This window comes from Leptonychotes weddellii, chromosome 3, assembly GCF_054177405.1.
Source record: "Leptonychotes weddellii isolate Sample4059 chromosome 3, ASM5417740v2, whole genome shotgun sequence".
Taxonomy (NCBI): domain Eukaryota; kingdom Metazoa; phylum Chordata; class Mammalia; order Carnivora; family Phocidae; genus Leptonychotes; species Leptonychotes weddellii.
In genome coordinates this window covers 175,036,165-175,050,560 of record NC_138371.1, presented here as the reverse complement: position 1 = coordinate 175,050,560, position 14,396 = coordinate 175,036,165, and the positions used below count along the sequence as shown (strand labels likewise).

General features: G+C 50.5%; 1 long non-coding RNA gene across 3 annotated transcripts in view; it reads right to left on the bottom strand.

Annotated features, from left to right (window-relative positions):
- LOC145720834 (uncharacterized) overlaps window positions 1–1,951 on the bottom strand; it is a 187,834-nt gene extending 185,883 nt beyond the window's left edge. For all 3 annotated transcript variants that reach the window (XR_014144044.1, XR_014144042.1, XR_014144043.1), the window contains exon 1: window positions 95–1,951. This is a non-coding gene — a long non-coding RNA (uncharacterized LOC145720834). The remainder of the gene's footprint in view (window positions 1–94) is intronic.
- Window positions 1,952–14,396: the final 12,445 nt, after the last annotated feature.

The following is a 14,396-nucleotide window of genomic DNA, read 5'->3' as shown; positions in this document are numbered from 1 at the left end:
CCTAGGTAAGCAGCGTGTCACACGGCCTGCCCGAGACTGCAGCACTGTCGAAAGCCCGTCTCCCAGGGGAGCTAGAGCGTGCGTTCGTACTTACGGACAGACGGACAGATGGACGGAGGTGGCGCTCAGGCGGGGCTCTGGCTTGTCCGTCAGTCCTCAGCTGCAGAGTACCGTCTCCGCTACCAAATGCACCGCCTGGTCTCTCAGATGATTGCAATTTGTAATCCAAACCCAAATCGACCTTAATTGATATGTTGATCCAGGGTTAATTGTTCCTGGGGTGGAGAGGTTGATAAGGAAGCCAGCAAAACTCAGTTGCGTTAGTCACTGGGCTGGTAGAGACATTTTTTTTTTTCTATTTCTTCTGGATTTTAGCAAGAGAGAAGAGGCACCCTAAAGGATCAGATTGTCTAGGAAGCAATGAAAGGAAGGACCTGGCCTTCTTCAGGGAGTGCACCTGTTCTCACCCCTCAAACCCAAAGAAATTAGCCTGGATAACGGGAGAAGAAATGAATCACAAAATATGCTCAAGGACGCCTCCTTCAGGCACCGAAGGCCCTGTGAAGGTCTGGCAGCAGACTGGGAGCCCGTGCATAAAGGGTGAGTCTAGCTGCTGGTCCCGGTTCTCAGGGGCAGGCGCCGGGCGCGGCTCTGGGCACCCCGTTCGTCACATCCCCCCACCGTGCAGCTGCCCCGGAAATTTCACACCAAGTAGCAGCCAACATATCTAGATGATGTTTGTTTCTTTGAACACCACCCATTTTGTGCAAACAGGTCCTTGATCTTCCAACTCGGTGTGTTTTGGATTCCCTCCCGGTCATTCTCTGTGGACACTCCAGACCCAGAAATAACATGGTGTCCTCGGGGCGTCTTGTCCCCCAAAGCCCTTATGCGTCTGTCTGTTGCCGGAGCTTCCTGAAGCCTGCAGGCCTGCGCTCACTTCCCGACAGAACTGCTCTTGCTCTACCAGCATTTTGGGGAGACACTTCCCTCAGCCTCTGTCCCCATGTCCGTTACACAGATGTTGTTCTGCAGACCGGAATCGCACTGGGAGAAGAACACCTTCCTTACAAAAACGGCCACTAGTAACCTGGTTATTTATACGCTTGTCATTTTGTTCTAAAATGGTGACTTTCGATCTGCATTCCGTCCTGAAGGAGGCCAGACTGGCTTCAGCAAACGTAACCCTCAGGCGTCGTGAGCTGCTTCCTTATCCCCCTTCCTATTTTCCTTCAGGGAAACATGACAGAGGCCGAAGGCGCCTTAGCAGGGATTGGGCGTCTGGGGCAGCGGGTGTGTATGGAGTGCTTCGGGTGCTTTGGGTGCTTCGGGCCCCTGCGGGAGGGAGGAGCGTCCTCTCCACTGAAAACAACACCCGGATGAGCTTTTGATTTGGTTTTGCTTTTAACCTATTAATGCTTTCAAGGCAGAGTCTGATCAGTCCGTTCTGCTTCTGCATTCCTGAATAAACAAGGGGAAAGAAAAGGAAAACACCGCCAGAGACTAAAGGCGGAGGGTGGCCAGCTAGCCTGCCCTTGCGGTGCATCGCAGGGACAGGTCTCATGGCGCCCTGTGCAATGAAAAGTCTTCTCGGACCGGCGACTCAGTGTGGTGAGCTCGGCGTGGAGAATGAGAGAAAGCAGGGCTCCTGGAGGGCATGGGGCCCACTCAGACAGAAGCAGCCTCATCCCACAATTGGCCTTGAGTCCGAAACAGGCAGGGACCTCGGGTCGGGCGCAGACGTCCCGGATGCTGGGGCACGGCACCCACATCGCGCATGCACTGATGATGACCAGAGGAAATGCATTTGTTTCTTGATGGCGTTTCTTGACGAAGGTGGTTCTCGGCTCCTCGTGCCTCCAAGACCAGCTTCGAGTGAGGCGGAGGGGCAGCCGGGCTGCAGCCTAGTCGGGTCCACTGGGCTCGACACTGCGCTGGGCGGCACGTGGTGGCGGGCAGGGCCTGCAGAGTGGAGATCAAAGACTGGGTTAAGTGCCACGAAGTCACTTTCAGGAGGCAAATTCCCGCTTCTCCTTTAAAAGGAGATTATGGTGACACTAGCCCCTTGCCCGCTACGGAGAAGAGGTTCTAAGAGTAGCTGTGTGAGCATCGTTTGTTCAGGCCAGAGGGCGCGGAAGTGAACAGATGGGTGTCATGGAGCTTTCGGAGCGGGGGCAGTGCCTCGTTAGAACCACGACAAAGATGAAGACACTTCAGCTGGGGGGGGGGCAGGGATCTGCAGCCCGAGAGGGAAGGAGTTTGCGTGGGCAACTTCGTCCCTCAAACCCTTAAGAGGTCAGAAAATGCACAAGAGTAAAAGATGGCAGATTTCTCATTGTTTTTAAGAAGGTCTGGGATGACAATCCACCAACCGCCCCGGCGGGCAGCAGCCTAGAGGCAGAGCCCACGAAGACCGGTTGGAAGAAATATGGAAGAGGCCCCACATAGAGCAGCAAGAATGCCGAAACCCGCGGGAAGAGTTCACAGGAAAACTTGGAATCTCCTGAAGGCATAACGCAAGCTTGAGCAAATGAAAAATGAAGTACTTTGTTTTACATGATTCGATGCCCAAGTCACAGAGATTGGCCTTCTTTCTAAGTTAATCTATACATTTAATGCTATTCCAGTAAAAACCCACTAAAGGATTCTTCTCCTCCTCCTCCTCCTCCTTCTTCTTCTTGGATGGGGGGAGAACAAGATATGCTAGATTCATATGTTAAAATAAATACCTAAGAATGGCTAATATATCATTTTTTAGAAAGGGAATAGGGGTAATCAGTCCTAGCAGACAAGTGCGTCATAAAGACAGTAAGTAAATACTGCAGCATTAGTATCTGAATAGACAGATCCACGATGGTTTTGAAAATCTAGAAATAGACCCAAATATGCACAGAAATTTGGCATCTGATAAAGGTGACATTTCAAATGGGGGAGAGAAAGATGGATTTTAACAAATGTGGAAACAACTGGGTAGCCCGCAGTCCCACCTTTGACCAGGTTAAATTTTAAGTAGATCAAAAGCTTGGACATAATATATGAAATCATAAAACTAATAGGACATTTTTTAAAGGACAATATCAAAGCAAGAAGGTCTTTGTAACTGACCAAATCTGGTGAAAGAAAAGACTGAGCAACCTCGGTTTACCGTCAATGACACCTGTGAGGGGCATCCCCGACCCGAGAACAGAATGAGAAGACAAAGGAGCAACTCGAAGCCATGTTTGCAACTTCTGTCACAGACCAGTTCATTTCCTTAAAATATAAGACCTCTTCTTATAAATCAATTAGAAAATAAAGATTTCCAGTTCAATGGGTATGTTCAGTGTCCATGGGTCATCAGGTCACAGAAACATAAATTCTCACCATTTGAGAAGATGCTCAGCCTCACTCAGCAAAGGGCTAATTACGGCTAAAATTATGTATCCTTGCCCCCCTTGGGTTGGAAAGATACTGACCAGGGCGTGGAGAGACAAGAACTCTTTACAGTCTGCTGGGAGTATCTCCCCGTACAACCTCTATAGAGGGCAATTTTGCAATACACATTACAAGTTAAAAAATGTTTGTAAACTTCTAAAGGCAATTTCACTCTTAGAAATGTGTCCCTCACGAATGCATGGTATTCATTATTTTTATTTCAAAATATTAGAAAACTCAGTCATGAGTAGAGAGTTGGTTAAACAAATTATAGTTCATTCATCCAAGGGAATTAATCTGTCATCATGGAAGAGAATAAAAAGTCTCTCCTGGATCCTGCCCTGTTAGGCTTTGAGATACAGATCCAGGCAAGACACAATGTGTTACAATGTCCTGCCCCTTGTGTGCCCACGCCGAGGAAAGAATACAAAAGTACTTATTTGCTTGTGTATGTTGCACACTCAGGAGATGCCTCTGACAAGGATGCTTGGATGCTGGAGGCGGTGGGTACAACAGGGAGGAGAGAACATTCCATCCCCTAAAACAGGAGGGTTGCACAGGAAGGAAGGCAGCAACTGATGTGGAATCCACACGAGGCACTTCCGTGCTCAGCCCCACCCCTTCAGGATTTCTTCCCTCTGTCTCTTTTCCTGCTTTCTTGTATTTCTTGAGTATCTACTTCTCACCTTGCAAAACAATATGTTTTGGAGCACTGGAAACAAGTCTAACTGATCTTCATATCGTCTCTATTTCCCCAGTGCCGGGAATGCTGACAGGAAACAGTCGGCACCTAGTGGAATATTACTGGAGGAAGGGTCTATCTTCTTCCATTTGCTTGTTTTAAATGGTCGATTGACTCAACGAGCGGCACTTTAAGGAGATGCCATCGCCAGGCCAGTAACTGGCGATTCGCTCTGAGCTAGGCTGCTCCCCACAGACTCAGTCACCAGGCCCGGGTGGCGGGGAAGGGCGTGAGCAGTGGCCATTTCTTCACCCTAATTAACTTTCCACAACCTTGGTGATGATTATGTCCAGATGGGGATTCAAAGAAAATCTGCAAATTTCAGGACAGCAGGTGCAAGGAGTGGGGCACTTCAACAGAGCCCAGATAAACGGTCTTCAGCTTCGGCCACATTTGCTATCTGTCCCTACGTGTCAGCTCTCCTGATCCAGAGTACCCAGTCTTAGAGCTGCTGGGAGCATGGCGTCGGGGTTTATGGCTCAGGGGGTGTGCTTGCCCCTCTCCAGTGCTCGGGTGCCCTACACGCCACGCCCCCTTTTCCTTCATCCTTCCCACTGAGTTTGGACACAGCCCTCCCTGCCAACTTCAGAAAAACACTTTGCTTTCCCAGTGCTCTCCACACCTCGCTCCCGGCTCATTTGTGAAGGCCACAGAGGCGCACAGTGGGCGCGCACCACACAGCCCACACACCCCTCTGTAGGGCAGGCTTGGAGGGCCCACACTCAGAGGACGGGTAGGACGGCCTCTCCGGGCAGCTCACCGATCACTCCCGGTGAGTGATTTTCCTGCCGACAATTTGGTAACAGGCCAGTCTCCTCCTTATGCCTTCCTATCAGCTTGCATTACATTAATTTAATGTCCTGTGAGTTTGGCCAATCATGTCACTGTTTCACTGCACCATTTTGGTCTTTGATTTACGTAGACGGCATCACCAAAGAGACCCTTCTGACAGCCACACTCCTGTGTTCCGCCCGCAAAGACTCCTATTTGATGATGCGGGCCATGAAATATGTCACCTGGCTAGGGGTTCTTCTGGGAGAAGAGGCTGAAAGTTATCTCCCAGATCTCCACTTTCCCTCTTAACTGAAAATTAACTGAACCAGGACTTTTGGCTGGGCACAGTGTTGCAGTATTTCCCAGACTCCCTTGCAACTGTGTGGCCACATGACCAAAGTTTTTCCAATGAAATGTAGGCAGAGGTTATGTGTCTCATAAGACTTCTGTGTAGTCTCTTTGAAAGGGAAGGAGTATGCCTTTTTTCTATCCCCCCTCAATTCTGCTGCTTGGAACATGGGTTTGATGGTCCGAGCACCGGCAGCCATTTTGGACTGCGACAGCAAGGCCAAACCCCAGGGATGGTAAAGCAGACATCTGAAGAGTTGGGTTCCTGCAGACCATCATACCAGTCTGCATGGAAATGCATACCAGCTTTGCATTTCTTCTCCTTTTTTTTTGTTTTTTGTCTTTTTTTTAAGATTTTATTTATTTGATAGAGAGAATGAGAGAGAGAGAGAGAGAGCATGAGAGGGGGGAGGGTCAGAGGGAGAAGCAGACTCCCCGCTGAGCAGGTAGCCCGATGCGGGACTCAATCCCGGGACTCCAGGATCATGACCTGAGCTGAAGGCAGTCGCTTAACCAACTGAGCCACCCAGGCACCATTTTGTCTTGTTTTTTAAATATTTTATTTATTTATTTGAGAGAGGGTGAGAAAGAGAGAGAGAGTGATCGGGGGAGGGGCAGAGGGAGAGGGAGAGAGAGAATCTCAAGCAGACTCTGTGCTGAGTACAGAGCCCAACGTGAGGTTCGATCCCACGCCCCTGAGATCATGACCTAAGCCAAAATCAAGAGTCGGATGCTCAACCGACTGAGCCACCCAGGCGCCCCTCCTTTTTAAATTATTTTTATTATCGTATATATTTTTATATATTATCGTATAGATAAGTACTTCTAATGACTGTATTATTAGTCCCCGCCCCCCAAGGCTAATGGTTTACCTCGGGGTGTTTATTATTCTTAATTTCCGTTTCTTACCAGAGAGAATCAAAGAGTTTTGCTAGCCTGTGTTGTCTTCCCACCAAATACACACAGTTGTTTTTGGTTCCTTGGTTTGTACTGTTTCCCAGTGTGGTTCACACGTTTCCTCAGAAGAGTAAGCTATCAGGTAAGAGACCCCTCTCTGTCCCGCTCGGCACTCTCTCCCTCTCCTCTTCACAGACGGTGTCCAGGCCTTTTCTCTCCTTCCTGTTCCCAGACTCAAGCCCTGAGACAGGGCAGTGTATTTCAGCTCACATCAAAGGGTCTGCACCATTAAACCTTGGTGGGTGACAGCCACAAGACCCAGAGCTGAATAGAGAGATTCATCCTACCAAATTTAGACACGGGCTCTCTATATTTAGTTCAGATTTCAAACAGGAAACATTTCAGCCTGAAAATTTATAGATTAAATAAGAAGTAGAGCAGTTTTCTTTGTGCCTGCACTGAACGGGCAACCCCAACAACACTATGATGTATGTGGTCACCGGTAGATGCCTGCCTCGGCATGGCAGGGTCCTGGGCACGCAGCGTGTGGCTCCCTCCTTCCCGCAGACTTCACGTTTGCAGGGGGGCGACAGGAAGAGCTCAGCAGTAACACCAGCACCTGATTTTACTGAAGTGCCGGCCAGACATGCTTCGTATGCACGACGCACCCGACCTCACCACAACCCCGTGCTGTGGAACCCCATGAACGAGTCCCACTTTACGGACGATGACACTGGTGCACAGACAGGTGAACTTACTTTCCCAACATCACAGAGCCTCGTCCCTTAAACACTCTGCGCTACTGCCTGCCAATGCAGAGAACTCCCTCTCCACCCTGGGGATTAGATACAGCGAATCCTCAGTATCCACAGATTCTGTGTGTGCAAATCTGCCACTGGTTAAAATTCACTGTAACCCCAGCGTCATTCATCACAGTGCTTCTGCGGTCATTCGCTGTCGTGTGCGGAGTGCTGAGCCATCCGAGTCACCTGATGCGCACGTTCCCAGCTGAGGTCTAATAGGCAACGCTCTGCCTTCTTGTTTCAGATCCCACACCATAGTGAGCATCCTTTTTGTGGCCTTTAGGGCCATGTATTCCAATTTTTGTGCTTTTCATGGGTCACTTCCCTGTTTTAAGTGGACCCTAACCATAGTACTGAGGTGCTCTCTACTGTCCCCGCGTGGGGGAAGGGGCGTGCCGTGGCCCCATCACCGCATGTGGGAGGGACTGGGAGGGACTGGGAGGGTCCTTCCATGGCCCTGTCCCCGCGTGTGGGAGAGCCATGCCGTGGATGAGCCTCCCTCAGGCACAAGTTACGAGGCTGTTGGCCGGGAGTTCCATGTTCAAGAATCAACAATATAGCTTAAATACGGTGTCTTTAAATAGAAACATACACAAAGTGACATTATGTGCTGGGCATTTATGAAAATGTTGTGACCAGGGGCTCGCTGGAACTTGACACTGTGTGTCCCCAGGAGCGATGGCTCCGTCTTCAGTAGCTGAGAGTTCATGGTGACTTTACAGAATACCACTGCTGTAACTAATAAGAACTGGAGTACGTGGCAGGGGTCTGCAGGGAAGCTAAAGCCTTATTTCTTCTACTTTCCAGTTCTGTTGGGTTGCTCATCTGCTCTGGCCGCAGCTGGGAGGAGTCTGAGGGGAGAGCTCTTCTGTTGTGTTTGAGGAATCCCTGAAATAAGCGGGGCCCGGTCCTCCCCCTCCGCCCTGGTCTGACCACCACCAGCTGGTTTGTGAGCCATGGCCTGGGCCCCTCCACCCTTCGCATGTGCCAGAGAACAAAGAGAGTGAGGACACTGGAAGCCACGGTTCCCAAGGTGACCTTGCGATCTTCCTTTAGGTTTTGGGACTTCCTGAGGCTGGAGGGCATATTTATGTTTGCTTCTAATGCAGGAACCATCCTGCCTAAAATAAGGTAAGAGAAGGAGGTATTCAGGGATACCACATGTTGGATTAATCAAGAGTTAGTCTGGATGCCACACATGAATCATCCACTTCTCAAGATGCAGGGTACAGGGGAGGCAGGACACACTGAGGTGATAGCAAATGGATGCAGCTGAATCTCCCGTTGGTAGAGTCAGGGATTTACCGCCCTAAACTCTGATGCAGTGCAGGTAGCAGGTGCAGGTGTGTACCAAAGCATCTTAGCAGAGGGTCCTCACGGGCAGGGACATGTGCACTTTACAAAGGGTCCAGCTTCTGTACTCTCTTCCAAACTTGCTCTGTCGTGGCTCCCTGGACACATGGAAAAACCGTTACCCTGGGGTGGTGGGAGCTGAAATGAAGACTTTCTGGGGCAAACCTCAATCAACACTGTGGCTTCTTCACAGGGGACACCTGAGGGGGTGACAAGGGACGGAGCTGCAGAGCTGGTGAATGGAGAGCCAGCCCCACGTCAGGACCACGGCCAGCGCCCCTGGTCTCTGGGTCCCTTCCCTGGCCTGACTTGAGGCCCATCTTCATGGGCATCTTCTGTGACAGGTTAACACACTTAGAGCTGTTACGTATGTTGCTAGATTTCCTCTGTTTTACAGGTGTGGATATATCCTCCTCATCCTTTTAATAAACTTTTTTCTCAAATAATGCTCAGTACTTCCATGGACTGAAGTAAGGAATGGTAACTTCCCATTTTTTTCTCTAAAACAGAGTTTGTTAGCTCTTGAGGTCAATTTGGCTCATATTTATCCCATTTGTTTTACAAAGTCCATGAAAAGCTAAGAGAGACCCCAGTATAGCATGAAATGATGTGCGTCTTAGCCCGGAGTGGAAGACCCATCGTCCCCGGGGTTGCTGGAGGAAGCTCCCTGGGGCAGTGGTGCAGAGTCTGGCCTGGTGGATGGCAGGTGGGGGGCGGTGCACAGAGCCCAGTGTGGGCAAAGGCAGGGCTCCTCGTGTGCCAAGAATTTGCCATGGTTCTCTTGGGAAATAGCGCAACACACGGCTTTATTCAAAACAAGGTCTGTTCTTCATAGGAGAACAATAAACGAATCCTAGTATGTAACACAAGCAAAATCTAGCTCAGGTGGATGGAGTGGAGGGAGGGCAAAATCCGGTAAAAAAGTTTTTGTAAAACACAGATAATTAGAGATGTCTGTATGTGGCTGCAACATGAGAAAGACAAGGCCGTGTCCCTTGCATGGCCCCAGGCACCAAACGGGGTCGAGGCGACCGGCACCCTCTGCCTTCCCAGGGTCCTCACTGAGGGAGTCAGTCTACTCCCTGACTTGGGTTAGCCTTTTGCTTTTTCTCAACTTACCTCTCCCTCTTCCTGATTGCTCTCAAGAAGTGGAGAGTCAACTGCTGAAGATGTGGAAATTAATTGCTGGCCATGATCCTCTAGGCCTTTGTAATTATGCCAAGTCTTGGGTACCAAGAGCCCAGGTACCAGGTGGTACCAGGTGACCTCAAGCCCTGGAAGCAGCTGAGGTGCCAGAGGGGGACACTGACTCACACCCACCCAGCTGGCTCACTTCTGGGGTTTGGAGTCGGCACCGAGAGACAGGACAGGAGACACACACGGAAGCTGGGGACACAGAGGAAGGAAATGAGGAGAAGGGCAGAGGACAGAGGAGAGGGTGTTGTCTGGTGGTGGCAGTGTGCGCGACTGATGCTCTTGCTGCGCTCTGCTTCAGGGAAGAGCCACGTCCTTAAAACACGTTCCCTTTCACTTAAACTAGCTGGAATTGTTGTATTACTTGCAAATAAAGATTCTTAACACAACTAGACCTGCTGCCAGAGCACCTTTGGACAGGCTCTGCTGTGCAGAGACAGAAAGAGGAACAGTAAAGAATGTGTACACCAAGGGGCCCATCTCAGTTAGGAGCACAGAGGAGGTCCCCAGCTGTCCTCAGTCTGGGGTCAGTGGTGCTAACTATGGTCAACCTGTTACCAGGAACGCCCAAAGGGGCCCATCTGTACCCCTGCACATAGCTGACTGCCATGTGACCTGAGGTCCTAGCATCCTTGATTAAAGGGGATACAAGTTATTAAATTCATGATGAAAACAGTTTTATCTGCAGTCATTTTGAGAAGGAAATCAGAGCAGGACTGGTTTGGGGGAAGCGGCAGAGTGTCAGGCCAAAATTGTTCTCCAAGGGGCTCTTTTCTTATGAGGATGGTCAGTCTTAGCGGGGAGTGAGAGGTAGTCTAAGTGCTGGGGGCCCTGGGGAGCAGGTGGCTCATATGAGAACAAGATGCTAACTCAAAGGGACCCTGTTTTCACTTGGCCTTTTGATCTTCAAAAGCAAGACTGGGACACATTCTCCCGAGCATTCAGGGATCTGTGGTTCAAGCTTGTCGGATACATTTCACGGATGTTTCTTTCTTAGCTGAAGCAAGAGTCTCTTTTCAGAGAATGATGTTCTTCCTCCAGTGACTGAGAAGGAAAACTGGTAGCCCACTGGCTAAAGACAGCCTGCTGCATCCCCCTGTCTGCGGAAGGGGCTAACACAAGAACGGGCTCAAAACCCACGGCTCTTCCCACAGGACATTGTATCAACTATCAAAACCCACGGCTCTTCCCACAGGACATTGCATCAACTATCAAAACCCACGGCTCTTCCCACAGGACATTGTATCAACTATCAAAACCCACGGCTCTTCCCACAGGACTTTGTATCAACTATCCATCGCTGTGTCAGAAATTAGCCCACAACATAGTGGCTAAAAACAACCAGGTGTATTATCCTCCAGTTTCTGTGGTTCAGCAATGCATGTTCCCCTAACCGGGCCCTCTGGCTCGGGGTCTGCACAGACTGCCACCCAAGACCAGCCTCATCTAGGAGGCCGCTTGCTGGACACAGCTTAGGGGTCCATGGAACCAGTACAATGTGGGACCTCACCCCATGGAGGCCACTGGAGTGGCCAAGTGACATGGTGTTTTGTACGATGTATGAAACTGCCAGTTCCAAACCTTATCTTCCTCCCCCCCTTGGCCATGCTTCTTCCTTCCTGCCTTGAAAATGGGTATCATGTAGATGGTGGTGATGCAGCAGCCATTTTATGCCAGGAAGAAGGCTCAAGAGAATTGTAGAGAGTGGTCCTCATACTGTTGAGCTGTCAGACCAACATCAGACTGGCAACCTCAGGACTCGTGGTGACATGATAAGGACAAAGCCTTTCCAAGTCAGCCTTGGTGGCCTCTCCTGCCCCTTTCAGCTCCCAAATTTTAACCAAAGTTGAGCAACCCCACACCTGCCATGCTGGATGCTGGATGTCTACTAGGGATGGAGGAGGAGGTGGCTGGCTCAACATAGACATCTCCAAACAGCTGTGTGTGGTTTGAGTTATAGTCACAAAACCCAGGAGTGGGTGGTGCTATTACGTCCATGTTCTCAATACGGAGCCTAAAGCTTTGGAATGATTTATCCAATTGTGCAATCAGTTACTGATCCTCTTCTTAGACCTATCAATTTTGTATTTTTTAGGGGGTATGTGTTATTTTGCCTCTCTCACTTATCACATCCCTGGCAAGAGGCAGATATCCCTCGTCTCAGTATTAACCCCCAGTCCCCTTGAGAATCCTCTCCACCGAGAAGCCAAGTTCTTCCCAAGGCTCACCCAGGAGGAAAAGCGAGCCCGTCTCAAGTAGCAGATAATTACCGCCGCAGAAGCTGCTTATCATTTAATCAGGAGGAGGCAGGGAGGACCTTTTCACCCTGTGAGTAAGTTAGATTCTCTGGGTGCTCTGCATTGTGTGTGTCCCAAATGTCAGGAGGGGGCCCAGCACCTGCTAATTCCCAGAATGCCTCCCACTCGGCAGCCTCCCTGGGCTGAGTGCAGCACCCCCATGTCTGGGCTCCATCTGCTCTCTGCTAATGGAAAGTGGAGTGTGGGAAGTGAAGATGTTTTTGCAAACATGCTTTCAGGTGGGGCTGCCATTGATGAACGTTGCTTTGTGTCTCGGCCCCTCCCCAGCCCTGCGTGTGACTCATACCTGGCTGCATTGTGCGTGACATTTGCGGGCACTCGAGTGCTGTCTGGGGGCTGGGGCCCAGCAGCCCCGGCTATTTATAAAGAGAATTGCTGTCTGCGAGGGTTCTAGACACCCACTTGTCCACACCCCAGGAGGAGCAGGGCTCTTCATCATGTCTGGACTTAATAAAGGACAAATAGTGCTGCTACATAGCTTGCTACAATGTGTCTCCTCCAGGAATCCTCTGTTTCAATTTTCTGCTTTGTATTGCCTACACAGAAAACAGCCTCACGAATTTAACCAATGCAACCCTGCTCCAGTTTCCCCCTTGTGAAGACGCCAGGGAAGGTGCATAAAGACACCTTTTGGCTTTAATAGGATATAAAATGGCACTGTGTTGCCAGGTCTTCATGGTCCTAGGGTTCAATGCACCTTTGTGAAAAACTGTAATTTAATCAATATGGAAACGATGCTTGGAATGGTTTTCCTTCTAGTGTTTAGACTGCGATGTGCCACACACAGCAAGAAGAACTTTCTCTAGGAAATCCCCAAGGGCTGCTCCGTTCTGGTAGGTGAGATAAACATGGGGAGCATCTCCTCTTGGTGCCACAAGAGGAAACTGAGGCACGGGGGGCCATGTGCCTGCTCAGAGGAGAGGGGGACCATCACACGTCCCCTCACTGCTGTTTCTCTCCAGACATTGCCAGCAGCAGTCTGGGCCAAGCTGGGAGACCACCTGGGCTGATCTGGGGACATTTAGTCTATGTGGTTCTTAACTGTCACACGTCTGAATAAAAGAACAGCTTGTAAGTCCAAAAGTTGTCTTTTTTCCTGGCATCCTCACATCTTACACATCTAAGGTATAGAGAAACGGTCTAGTTTTTTACCCCACCCCCCAAAGAGAACACCCTTATATCTTCTGAATTCCTTGGATTCAGCCCAGGTTTCCTGTTCTGGGAGCTTCTCTTCATTGTGGCCGGGACTCCTTTCCACACCCCCAGGTGTCCCGCACCGCGGTGGCCCTTTCTCCCTCCAGCCACCAGCGCCGTGGCCATCTCCTCGTCTCCTTGGAGGACACGGGGTGTCTGCACAGGAAAGCCAGAAAGCTGGCACTCAGTGGGGCCACAGCAAAGCCACCGAGGGCGGTAGGACGCGGCCGCTTCACCGGGGCTCAGCCAGCTCCAGGGTTCTAGACACCCACTTGGTGTCTAGACACCAAGGAAGACACCTTCCCTTCCAGATGCAAAACAAGCTCTCGGTCCTGTTAACCATTTGGGTCACAGCAGTCCCCCCCAAAGCATGAACTCGTTCCAACTGGCAATGGAGCAGGGTCAGTGAGTCAGTGAAGAACAGCATGGGGGCAGGTGCCACTGGGGATGAGCGGGGGACCCAGTACCAGGACCGGGGTCAAGATGGGCCACGTTCAATAGCCTGGCCTTGGTCAAGCCGCTGAGAGAGACGGGTCCAGAGGCGGCTGCATGGGATTAAGGAGACGCAGTCAGTTCTTACACCTGCCTTTAAAGGAATTTAGTGGGATTTAACCCTCTAAAAAGCCTTCACTCAAGAGACTGTCTCTCCAGGAAAAAAAGCCTAATAGGTTCATGTGCAAAACATCAATTTTCAGATCAAGACACATTCTCTTCACAGATGATGGTTGTGCTTCTGAAGTTGTTAAAAATGTTCAGCAATTTAATTTGGCAATATTCAGCCATGTTTTTAATCTAACTGTTAAATTTCTAGTTTTAAGGAGACACATGCTAGCAGACCAGTGCCGGATAATCAGCAGCCGTCCGTGAGTATCTGGGAAATTGAAGATGGAGTTAAGTTGGCCTCACGGTGATCTGAGACTGTGAAAGCTATTTCTATGACCTTCCTGCGATGCTTTCAACTCTCAGGACAAAGGGGACAGTGTCCTTGGGAGGACAGCTCTGGAGGCCCCTCCGTGCACCTGGAGCGCACGGGCCTCCTGCCTCTCTTGGACGGTGCCCCTCACGCGGAGCACACCCCCCACCGGCCCCTGCAGAGCGCCCGCTCTCCCTCCCAGGTGACCGTCCTCATCCTCTCTCTCCTCTCCAGCTTGCTTCCCGCTGCGCCAAGAGAGCCGAGGCGATCAGAGAAGAATGTGCCATGTTCCCATCGGGGTCTCTACCGGCCTGTTCTTTCAGGCCCTGCTCCTGTGACCGCAGCCCATCCCTGCCCAGGGCGTTCTCCCTGTTCTCCCCAGTTCCCGCCTCAGTTTTCCCCTTGAGCACAGGACCCACACTAGAACTCCTATTTTGACAACCTTC